The sequence below is a fragment of the Lactuca virosa genome, chromosome 8 (assembly GCF_052849685.1).
Source record: "Lactuca virosa cultivar CGN04683 chromosome 8, Lactuca_virosa_CGN04683_v6, whole genome shotgun sequence".
Classification (NCBI taxonomy): Eukaryota; Viridiplantae; Streptophyta; class Magnoliopsida; order Asterales; family Asteraceae; genus Lactuca; species Lactuca virosa.
The window spans coordinates 330719855-330731230 of record NC_136433.1 but is presented as its reverse complement, the minus strand read 5'-3'; positions in this window follow the sequence as shown (position 1 = coordinate 330731230).

Here is an 11376-nt window from a genome sequence, read left to right as displayed (position 1 = left end):
CATCCTGAAGAAACATACCTCATGCTTCCGCAAAACCGCTTCTACCTTCCGAGACCTGAAATCTACAATAACCTGACTTCCCGACAGCTCGCCTGTGCTGAACAACTCCTTATCAGGCTCTCACTGATGGTAACCCAGTCATAACCCTTCCAACTTTGATCATTCAATGAATCCTTAGAATAATTCTTCAAACCTGGTGAAGACCGAATCATTGCTCTCTCAAATAAAATCAATCCCACTTGCTTTCCAATCCTTGATCACATTGCTATCTCGAATGGAGCAAAGTCGTTGACCACATACCACTGCAGAACACTTATACTCGACAGAAGGCTCAGATAATCCTTCGAGTAGAAGATTCATCCCTGCAACGGTTAGACTCATATGATAGCTGCGCAACAGGGTCAAATCAATTACTCTGAGATTATTTAATCCAATTGTAAGTGACTTACCACCTTCGATCAGCAAACTACTCCACACATCAGAATCCTCACATCTCTACTTCTGCCTGAACACTATGCTGCCTCTTGTCCACTATCAAAATGAACCGAGACCTCCCTGGTCTCAATTCGTTCGCCAATCATCTGAAATACCAGGTTCCAGCCTGGTCGTCGAGTCAAAAGACTCCCACATAGTCGCCCCACGCGACTTTCAAACGAAAACCCATCTGTGTATAGTTGCCACTAGCTATCTTGCCACTGTGGCTCTAACGACCTTCTGATCTAGCTGACCGGCTCCATATGTCGAGTCCTGACGTCATCCAATCCAAGGCTCAGGGTTTTTGCTACATGACTAAGGATAACATTTTATCACAAACGACCTTATGCGGTCCATTGCTTCCCTTGTCCCCATGACTGTTGTGGTGATCCCATGGTCTTCCATGGGCTCAATCAGATCTAATCCATCTAGGTAATTTCGTCATCCAATCCGTGGATTTGCCTCGTCCTCACTGCTGTACCAGAACTGGTGGGTGCTACGGTTCATCCCCTGATCTAACATCACTCCCATACTATATATCTATCAACCTAGTGAAATCTACGGCTACCCCCTCAGGCTGTGGTGATCCCATGGTCTTCCACGAGCTCAATCAGATCTAATCCATCTAGGTAATTCCGTCATCCAATCTGTGGATTTACCTCGTCTTCATTGCTGTACCAGAACTGGTGGGTGCTGCGGTTCATCCCGTGATCTAACATCACTCCCAATACTATCTATCTATCAACCTAATGAAAGCTATGGCTACCCCCTCAGGCTTACAACACTCTAACACTATCCGACAACTTTGTGAATGCTACGGCTACCCCCGCACACATACAACACTTTTAACACTGTCTGACAAACTTGTGAATGCTCCGGCTACACCCACAGACTTACAAAACTTCTATCACTATCTGAAAACCTTGTGAATGCTACGGCTATCCCACAGTCTTACAACATGTAGGGTTTCAAAGTACTCCATGGATTATGGCAATGGGCCCCCTTGATGAAGTGAAGGTTAAAAGCCCAAGACTTGTCTTTTCCCTATAAATAGTCATGTATTATTCATAATTAGGGTTAAGAGTGAGGCAAAATGTAGCCACCACGTTGTGAGGTTTCTTATGTAGAGTTAGATTCTTTAGTCTATTCTGAAAGTGTAATCTATTCCTCATGTTTTGAATAAATCGAGTGATCATTCGACATATCTTCATATTTGTGTTTGTTCTTATTTTCTGCATCTTGTTCATTAAATCTCAATTAGGGTTTTTAATCCCAACAAGTGATATCAGAGCGGGTATTTGAAGATCTATTGATTTTTGGAGTATTGGTTCTTGATTAGATGATTTTCTGCACAAATTAGTGAAGATTATTGGTGTTTTGGCGTCTTGGAATCAAAATTATGTTCAAGCTACTGTTCATGGAAATTTATGGTGTTCTTCCACTGTTCATCTGGTATTTTTTTTAATCTGATTCATTTTTCTGTTCATATTGGATCAGATCGATTGCTGAATCCTAAATCAATTGATCTTATTCCTTTGTTTTAAGCCAATCGGATCAGTTCGTATTCAATTTTGTTTTGGCCCAATAATTCATCCGTCACTGTTCATGAGGCGTAATAATCCACTGTTCATTCTTTGGCCCTTATGTTATATTGGGTTCGTGTATGCTCGAATTCTTGTTTGTCAAATCCAATAATCGACGATTTCTCTGAGAGTATGGCTTTATCGACGTTTGTAAATCAACGATTCTCATTTTCTTGTACTGTTCGTCGAGGGTAGTTTAGTCGCGTTCTTTGTAATCATGGATTGCAATCAATAAAGCTTATCTATGATTGTCAAATCTATTGCTCATCCGTTCCTAAGTCGATTACCGTGAATAAATCCAATATCGAGATCAATTTTGATTTTATCAATTGATTCCATGATTACATAAAGTCAAAATGGTGTTAAAAGTCGAATCTTGTTTCCAATTAAATTTGACATTAAGGGTTCATTATTGAGAATCAATTCTGGGAAGCTATTGATTCGTTATTGGGTTTCAAGGTCTGAGAACGAACCACTTGGATGTCGAATGGGAAGATGGTTTGGTCTGATAGCGACTGGGAGGGACTTCAATTGGGAATAAGATTGATAGTTTGTAGTTGGTGTAATGGTCCTGCAAGCAGAATGTGTTGGTGTATCTGTTCGCATATGATAGTTAAAGGCACATTCAGAAAAGTCAAAATTGACCGTGGTTCGGGGTGAATAATGAGCGAACGCTAACCTGCGAACGTTCGTTGACAGTGAGGGCAGCGAACCTGTGATTGGATTCGTTGACATGGATTCGCATCGAGTCTGTAATCGACGGGTTTGGAACGAAAGGCAGGACTGGACTCGGATTCGCACTCAAGAACCAGTGCTTAGGAGTCGGATTTACCAATGATTCGCATCGGGACATTGATTCGGAGCGAGAGATCAAAGATTTGCAATTGGTTGGTTCGCAGCAAACGTGTTGACTGGGTTTCGCACTGAGTCTGTAACCATTTGGCTCGGGTTCTTTGTGATGATTTGGCTTGCAATCAAAAGCGAATGTGCTTGGATTCGCATGTTTGCGCTCGGAACGAAAGCTTTCATCAGAGTTATTGGTTGATCGGAATCAGATTTATGGTTTTTGTTTGTGAACATTCGTTTGAGTCGCTGTATTCGTCTGCCAAAGCTTAAATGGGGAAGATAACTCAAAGTTTCACATTTGGTCCATGCAACTTAAGCGATTTGCCACTTTTGGTCCGTGTTGTTTTCACAGCTTGGCGATTATGGACCATTTCCAGAAACTGTTACAAATGAAGGGGAATATGGTGCAGAATTATTATTTAGTCCCCTGAATTTCAGCAAAGTGACAATTTCAGCCCATTTTTCGAAAAGTTTGCAAATTTGAGGACCGATGAACAGTTCTGGATTTTTTAATGCACATATTTTTTCGTGAACAGAAAATTAAGGATTCCATCAAGTCTTGGCGGTTCGGTAGAATTATGAAGGTAGCTTTTACAGTAGCAGTTCTTCATCGAGCTCTTCTAAAGCTTTTACAGAGAAGTAGCCTTTACAGTAGCAGTTCTTCGTCGAGCTCTTCAAAGGCGTTGATGCATCTCCGACTTCTAGTATTTTCTCGATCAAGTGGCGTTACGAATCTTAAAACTTGGGTTGTTAGATAATATTTTTTGATGGCTTATATCATTAGCTTATTTGAAGATCATTGTGACTTGGAGGGGAAGTTCTTCAAAGACAAGAAGTGATTTGGTTTCTTAATTCTTGTTCAGTCTAATTGTGTTGCGTCTTGGGCTTTATGTTTTGTATCCGGATTGGGCCTGTCCATCTGTGTTTATCTGATAGGGTTATACTATAAATATGCATGCATGTATGCATTAGACGGTGTTGATTATTACGTTCATTGTTTTGTAACCCTAAACACCTCTACAGTCGAAGTTCTTAATCGAGCTCTTCTGAGGTGTTGAAGTATTAATCATTCGACATATTCAAAGCCATTCTTGTGTTCTTGATTACGTTCTTAATTTTTTGCTTGCATAGAATCTAACGATCCTAAAAGAACTTTGTTCTAACAATTGGTATCAGAGCAGGAGACTGTGTGATCAATACACATTCCTTCTGTATTCAGAATTCTTTAGGGTTTCCGCTTTTATCGTATAAATAGAAGCCGTCTTCTTCGTATCGATGGCAACTCTGTTTCAGATAAAACCCTAATCCCAAGTTTACAGGTTTGATTCTAGCAGCTCACCATGTCTCACGAAGATTCGAAAACAAATCCCATCAACATCTCAAACAGCATTGGATCAACAACCAGGATACCCATACTCTACACTCAAGACTATGAAGTATGGGCGCATCACTTTGAAGACTACGTGGTTGGATCTGAAGATAATGGCTACCTCATCTGGGAAGCTATCACACTTGGGCCGTTTGTTCATTCAGGAACGAACACGACAGTTAAGTCCCAAAATGAATATAACAAGCTTGTGGCGGATGTAGAGAAGATGCCACAGGATGAGAAAGACAAGTTGCTGTGTAACGTGAAGGACATGAGAATGATCAGATTCTCCTTGCAATCTGACACTTTTCGATTGGTTGGATCATGCACGACGGCCAAAGAAATCTGGGAAAGGTTGAAGGAACTTTATTCAACTGATGAAGATCTGGAACACTCCATTCAAACCTTGCCGCTGTCAGAATTTGGAGTTTTCGAACAGAAACCAGAAGAAAAACTCATACAAACTTTAGATCGGTTCGGCTGGAAGTTGATCGAGCAGAAGGTGACCTTCATGAACGGTCTGAGACCAGAATGGATGGTTGTGGTTTCAACCGTGAAAGCGCATGAACAATTTAAATCTTACTCACTAGCGAAACTTGTGGGAATACTTAAGTCCCATGAGAGTGTAGTCACCAAAGAAGCGAAGGTAGTTTCGGGTGTGGGATCGTTAGCGCTTGTCATCAAAGGAAAAAGCATTACAGAAGAAGAAGAAGAAGAAGAAGAGTCTGATATGTCTGAGTGTGATCTTACAAGCGAAGAGTATGCTATGATGGTCACCAATCCAAAGAAGTTTGCACGAAGAAAATTTCCTGTCAACAAGAACCGAAACTGGCAGGGAAGTTACAGTTCTGAGAAGGTAAAGGACGAAGCGAAGGTCTCTTCTCAAAAGGATGAAGACAAGAAGGAGAGCAAACTTGAAGGAGACTCTGGGTTCGACTGCAACTACTGTCACGGCAAGAACCACTTTGCCAAAGACTTCATGCTAAGGAAAATGGCTGAGAAAAGAGATGGTGAAGATGATGAGGCGTACTATATGCGCAAGTTGGAAGAGATCAAGAAAAAGAAGGCTACTAATAGTTCTATGAATCCCTTAATTGTGCAGGAAAATGAAGATAAAGATGAGTTCGGTGGCGTTGAAGTTTGGTCAACCGACTCTGAAGATGAAGAGGTGAGAAAGCCCACTCATGGAAAGGCTTATGTGGCAAAGGAAGTAGGTTCGGCTGGAAGGTGTTTAATTGTCACAGCTGGTTCATCAACCGAAAGTGCAAGTGAGGAACCGAACCTGACTGAGGACAAGTGTTTTGCGGCCAAGCCTGTGAGTGAGAAGATCAACGACTGCGATTGGTTGATCAAAAAGGTACAATCCATCCTTGAATCACTTAAAGTTCCAATAACAGATTACGAAGAAGAATTAAATGAATTAAAATTTAAATTTTCTAACTTAAGTGGTAGTCTCATGCAAACTCGCTTAGCGGATTCTAACCTAACTGACCAACTCAGCAGGGTGTCTTCAAAAAGTGAGGAGAGAAGGATGTGGATTGAGTTGAAGGAGGCGGAGTTAATTAGGGCTAGGGATGAAAGTATTTATTTACAAAGAGACAATTTAAAGTTTTTAAAACAAAGGAATGTTTTTTGTTTAATTGCTAAGCGTTTATACTTTAATATTGCTCAATTTCATTTAAGTTGTGAGATAGGAAAGAAGATTCATAAGATGATGTTACCCTTCCTTGAATTTAAGGAGGATGAGGTCATAGCAGAATGTGAATCAGTAGTGTCCTCAAAAGAAACGTCAATTCATTACAAAATCGGACTGGACAAGATAGAAACCTTCATTGACTCTAACGAACATAAATGTATGCTCAAAGATCTTTTAGATGAAAATGATAGGTTAAAAATAAAGTTCGAAACTATTAAATCATTAGACTCGTCTAACGCAAAATTGATTTCAGAAAATAAAATGAACTTAGAAAATACGTCTGAATTTGATGAGGAAAGTGAGATGAGCGAAATCTCAGTGGAAGATGTAGTTGATTGCTCAGAGTTTATGAAAAGTGAAACCAAGAATGAGAAACCTCTCATTTCTGAAAATTCGGTTGAGTTCGCTCGCTTCGGTTCAAGGTGCTTCATCTTCAATTCAAAGGAGAACCGAAACAAGTTTGACGTCAAAGCAGATGAAGGAATTTTTCTAGGATATTCACTCTCTTCTAAAGCTTACAGAGTGTTGAACAAACGCTCCAAACGAATTGAAGAAACATATTACGTCACCTTTGACGATAATTATATGAAGAAAGTGCAAAGGAGTGCAAATGACTTAAGTGAAATATTTCCTGAATCTGGACAGGTCTCGGTTCCTATATCCAACCTGTTTGAAGAGTACATTCGGTTATTTGATGAACCAGAGAAAGCGGCACACTCAGAGGCGAAAGCAGTAGATAACAAAATAGATAATCTCAAAAAGATCATAGATGAAGCTGCCAAAGAAATGGAAAGTGATCCTCCTAAAACTATAGGTGTTCAATCCTCAACTGACTCTCTCATCAACGGCTCAATATTCAAGGGGGAGAGTTCTTCAGCACCAAAGACAATCGAAGTATCTTTCGAGGGGGAGAATCCAATTCCGTCCCCAACTCATAAAAGTCCAGGTGAAGGGGAACATAATGCTCCAAACCCACCCAATAGTTGTTCAATCAAGGGGGAGAATCCTACTTCCACAGAGGATGCAAATTCTGATGATGCCACAGGTTACACTTCGCCAGTCGAGGGGGAGAAAGAGAATGCAACTGACGAAGGAGAGGGTGATCAATCAGAACTTCAAGAGGAAGTGAATGCTGAATTGGATCCAGCATATGACCCAAATTATCCTCCGTTAATCAAATGGACCAAGGACCATCCCAAAGCTCAAATTATTGGAGAATCATCTGAAAAAGTACTCACTCGCTCACAGTTGAAAGCGAAACAAACTGCATTATTCTCTAAAGTTGAATTCTGTATGTTTAATTCATTCATATCCAAGGTCGAGCCGAAAACAGTTAATGTTGCACTTGATCATTCTGATTGGGTTCAAGCAATGCAAGATGAGCTCCATGAGTTTGAACGCAACCGAGTTTGGAGGCTGATTCCTACCCCAAAGGATGCTTCAGTGGTAGGCTTAAAATGGGTCTTCATAAATAAATTAGATAAAGAAGGGAATGTCATTCGCAACAAGGCTCTGTTGGTGGTGAAAGGTTATTGCCAAGAGGAAGGGATAGATTATGAGGAAACCTTCGCTCCAGTAGCTAGGTTGGAGTCAGTTAGAATCTTCCTGGAATATGCTGCTCATAAAAACTTCGAAGTTTTCCAAATGGATGTCAAATGCGCTTTCTTGAATGGGGAACTAGAAGAAACAGTGTATGTTGAGCAACCTCCCGGGTTCGTGAATGAGAAATTCCCTGATCATTGCTATGTGCTGGATAAAGCGGTATATGGTTTGAAGCAAGCACCAAGAGCGTGGTATGAAACTTTAACTCGCTTTCTGAAAATGCCAAAATTTAAGCAAGGTTCGGTTGACCCAACCTTCTTCCAAAAGAAAGAAGGCGAACATCTAATGATAGTTCAAATTTATGCCGATGACATCATATTCGGCTCCACGAATCCTAGCTTAACAACTGAATTCAGGAAGTTGATGGAGACTAAATTTGAAATGAGCGCAATGGGTCCGATTAATTTTTTCCTTGGTTTGAATATTAGACAGGGACCAGAAGGTATTTTTATTAACCAGGAGGCGTATACAAAGACCCTGCTAACAAAATTTGGCATGACAGGAGACTCAAAAGTGAAGGTTCCTATGGAATTTGGCACCAAGTTAACACCTTCTCTGGAAAAACCTGCTGTTGACATAACACTATATCGACAAATGATAGGGTCCCTTATGTATCTAACAGCTAGTAGACCGGACATTATGTTTTCTGTTTGTTATTGTGCTAGGTTTCAAGCTAATCCAAGAGAACCTCACATGGTGGCGGTGAAAAATATTTTTCTTTACCTGAAGCGAACATCATCTCTCGATCTCTGGTATCCTGCTAGATCTAGATTCTTCATTCAAGCCTTTTCTGATGCTGATCTTGGAGGATGTGGTCTGGACCGAAAAAGCACTACAGGTGGATGCCAATTTCTTGACGGAAAACTGGTTAGCTGGCAGTCCAAGAAGCAAACCTGCGTGTCACTTTCAACAGCCGAAGCTGAGTATATAGTTGCAGCATCTTGTACTTCTCAAGTCATATGGATTCAAAGTCAACTAAGAGATTACGGGCTAAGTATGAAGAAGATTCCTCTCTATTGTGACTCAGAAAGTGCAATAAGGATATGTCACAATCCAGTACAACACTTAAAGACTAAGCACATTGCACTTAGATATCATTTCATCAAGGATCATGTAGAAGATGGGAACGTGGAAGTGCATTTTGTTCGATCCTCTGATCAATTGGCTGACATATTCACTAAAGCCTTACCTGAAGCGAGTTTCAATAAAATTCTGCAAGGCTTGGGAATGATGGAAGCAGAGTCGGTAACGAATCCTTAATTCAACACCTAAAAATTAGACAAGCGAAATGGAGCGAACGCTCGGTCTATTGCGGCTCCATAATTTTCGGGAACCGAAATGAACCGACCGCTCGGTCTATTTTGGCTTTGGAATTTTGAGGAACCGAAATGAACCGACCGCTCGGTCTATTTCGGCTCCACAATTTTCGGGAACCGAAATGAACCGACCGCTCGATCTATTTCGGCTCTGGAATTTTAAGGAACCGAAATGAACCGACCGCTCGGTCTATTTCGCTTCATTCCTTTAAGAAAAGGTTTCGGTTGTACATTTTGTTCAAAGAGTGTTTTATGCAACTTTATTTTCTTTTCTGTTTTTATTATTTTTCAGAAAACTTCAAAATCCAAAAATATTTTCTTTTTCTGTTTTTATTATTTTTCAGAAAACTTCAAAAATCCAAAAATATTTTCTTTTTCTGTTTTTATTATTTTTCAGAAAACTTCAAAAATCCAAAAATATTTTTTTTTTTGTGGTGTGTTTGTTTGTTTGTTCCCTTCATTAGGTCACACGTGTATCAGTGCAACAGAATTTGGAGCTAAGACAGGTATAATCATTTCCATAAGAACTAGTTAAGGGTCCCTAGAAGCATGTTGCTGCATGTTGACCAAAGCCTCTACGACTTAGAGCAAGGCCTTAATGATTCGATCTCTACCTATCGTTTCTTCCCAATCAGGCTGTTCAGATCAACTCCGTCTAGAGCTACCTTACTCTTCTCATATGAGTTAAGAGTTTTTCTGCTTAGTCACGTCTTTATAGCAGAAGGTACTTTCGGTTCCTTAACCACCCTCCTTACTTTCTCCATCAACTTTCGGTTCATCACTGTAACCCTTGACACTCTCAGTTTTTACCACTGAGGTCTATGGTTGCACAAAATCTGTGTTTATGATCTTAGATATGTATACCACGTACTGAGTGAAACCCACAATCCAACACCAACAACGAATTGACGGTGAATTGTCATATTCAAGATGTTACTGGTTACCGAATGAAATCTCATTTTTATTTTTGAGTGATCTTTTATGAATTTGTCTAACACCAAGGCTTTTTCTTCCCATAAAGATCCAGTTTCTTTTTGTTTTTGAGATTTCTATATCTTCTTTAGTCACTATAAAATATATTCCACCTACTTGTTCAACAGACCACATCGGTCTCACAAGTACTTCTTCCAATGTTCGGTCTTATGTTAAGCATCGACGTTCGGTTGAAGATAAGCTACCTTAAGCATATGACTTAAAAAGAATCCTTTCAATGTTTCTCTACAAACATTTGATCGTTATTTCACGGGAACCCACACAAGCACTTCAAGTCTCTCTTGACTTTGAAGGAAGCGATTCTTGCCCGGAATCCCCTGCTTTCTGTCTTATAATGAGACATCACTCACATCCAATACACATTTGCTTTATTTCTTTATCTTTTGTCACTCTATTGCACGAAAATTTTAATTTTCCAACATTCTGGTTACTGTTGGTTCGATTTGTGTTTATTTTTTTGGCGAAACAGGGGTAATTCTACATCCTGGAGCGAAACTGAATTTCAAACGACGATTGAGGATAAGGATTTGGGCGCGTGAATTTGAACGGTCGAGCTACCCACGCGTGCTGACGTATACCTAGGAGTAACCAACCTGTCACATCACGCTTTTTCAGGCGACGTTTTAGTGACCGCGTCATGATCATGATGATTTTTCTCTCTCCTGGCAACGATATATAAAGGGTTTCTAATTTTATTTGTCTTTTACCAGCCACAAATTCTCTCCAATTGCAAAGCAAGTTCAAACTGTTCATCTTCTTCCTTCGATCAACAATAGCGACTTCTTCATCCGTTCACGATCAGACTGCTTCGTCCACATTGCTTTCGATCAAGCCCAATCAAAACATGATTATTGAACTCAATCTGTTTCTGTACGACTCGTATATGCTGCAGGTGGTTGAGTGTTTGAAGTATTCTCCACTGGTTCTAGCCCTAACACAGGTGGAAACCGTTCCGATGTCCCTTTTATCACAAGTTTATTCTACTGCCTCATATGACAAGAACAAGGAAAGAATCTACTTTCTAATTCATTCTAAAAAGGCTTCTATTTCAAAAGAGAGATTTTGTTCCTTGTTGCACCTCGCTGTGGATTCATCTGTGATTTCACCCGATTTCATCACCACTACTCAGCTTTTCTCGATGCTGTACGAAATAGGATACACTGACGTGCTTACAACAATAACGAAGGTTAAGAAGCCATGCCTACCGTCCCCATGGAATGGAATGCTTACTCTTCTCATCAAGAGTTTGGCGGAGAGAAGTGTTGGATCTGATGGCACCAGCAAGGCTTTCCTAACCCTTCTCTACGGACTTTACAATGGTCTCAATCTTGATTATGGGACGATCATTTGGTCTTAAGTGGTGCAAAGCCTCAACACTACAACGAGGCATTCTGAAATCTCATGTGCACGATTCTGGACTCTCATTACCAGAAGGGCGATAAATTCTTTGGAAATTCTGGTGATGAAGGATGACCTAGTTGCGTCTATTGCTACGTT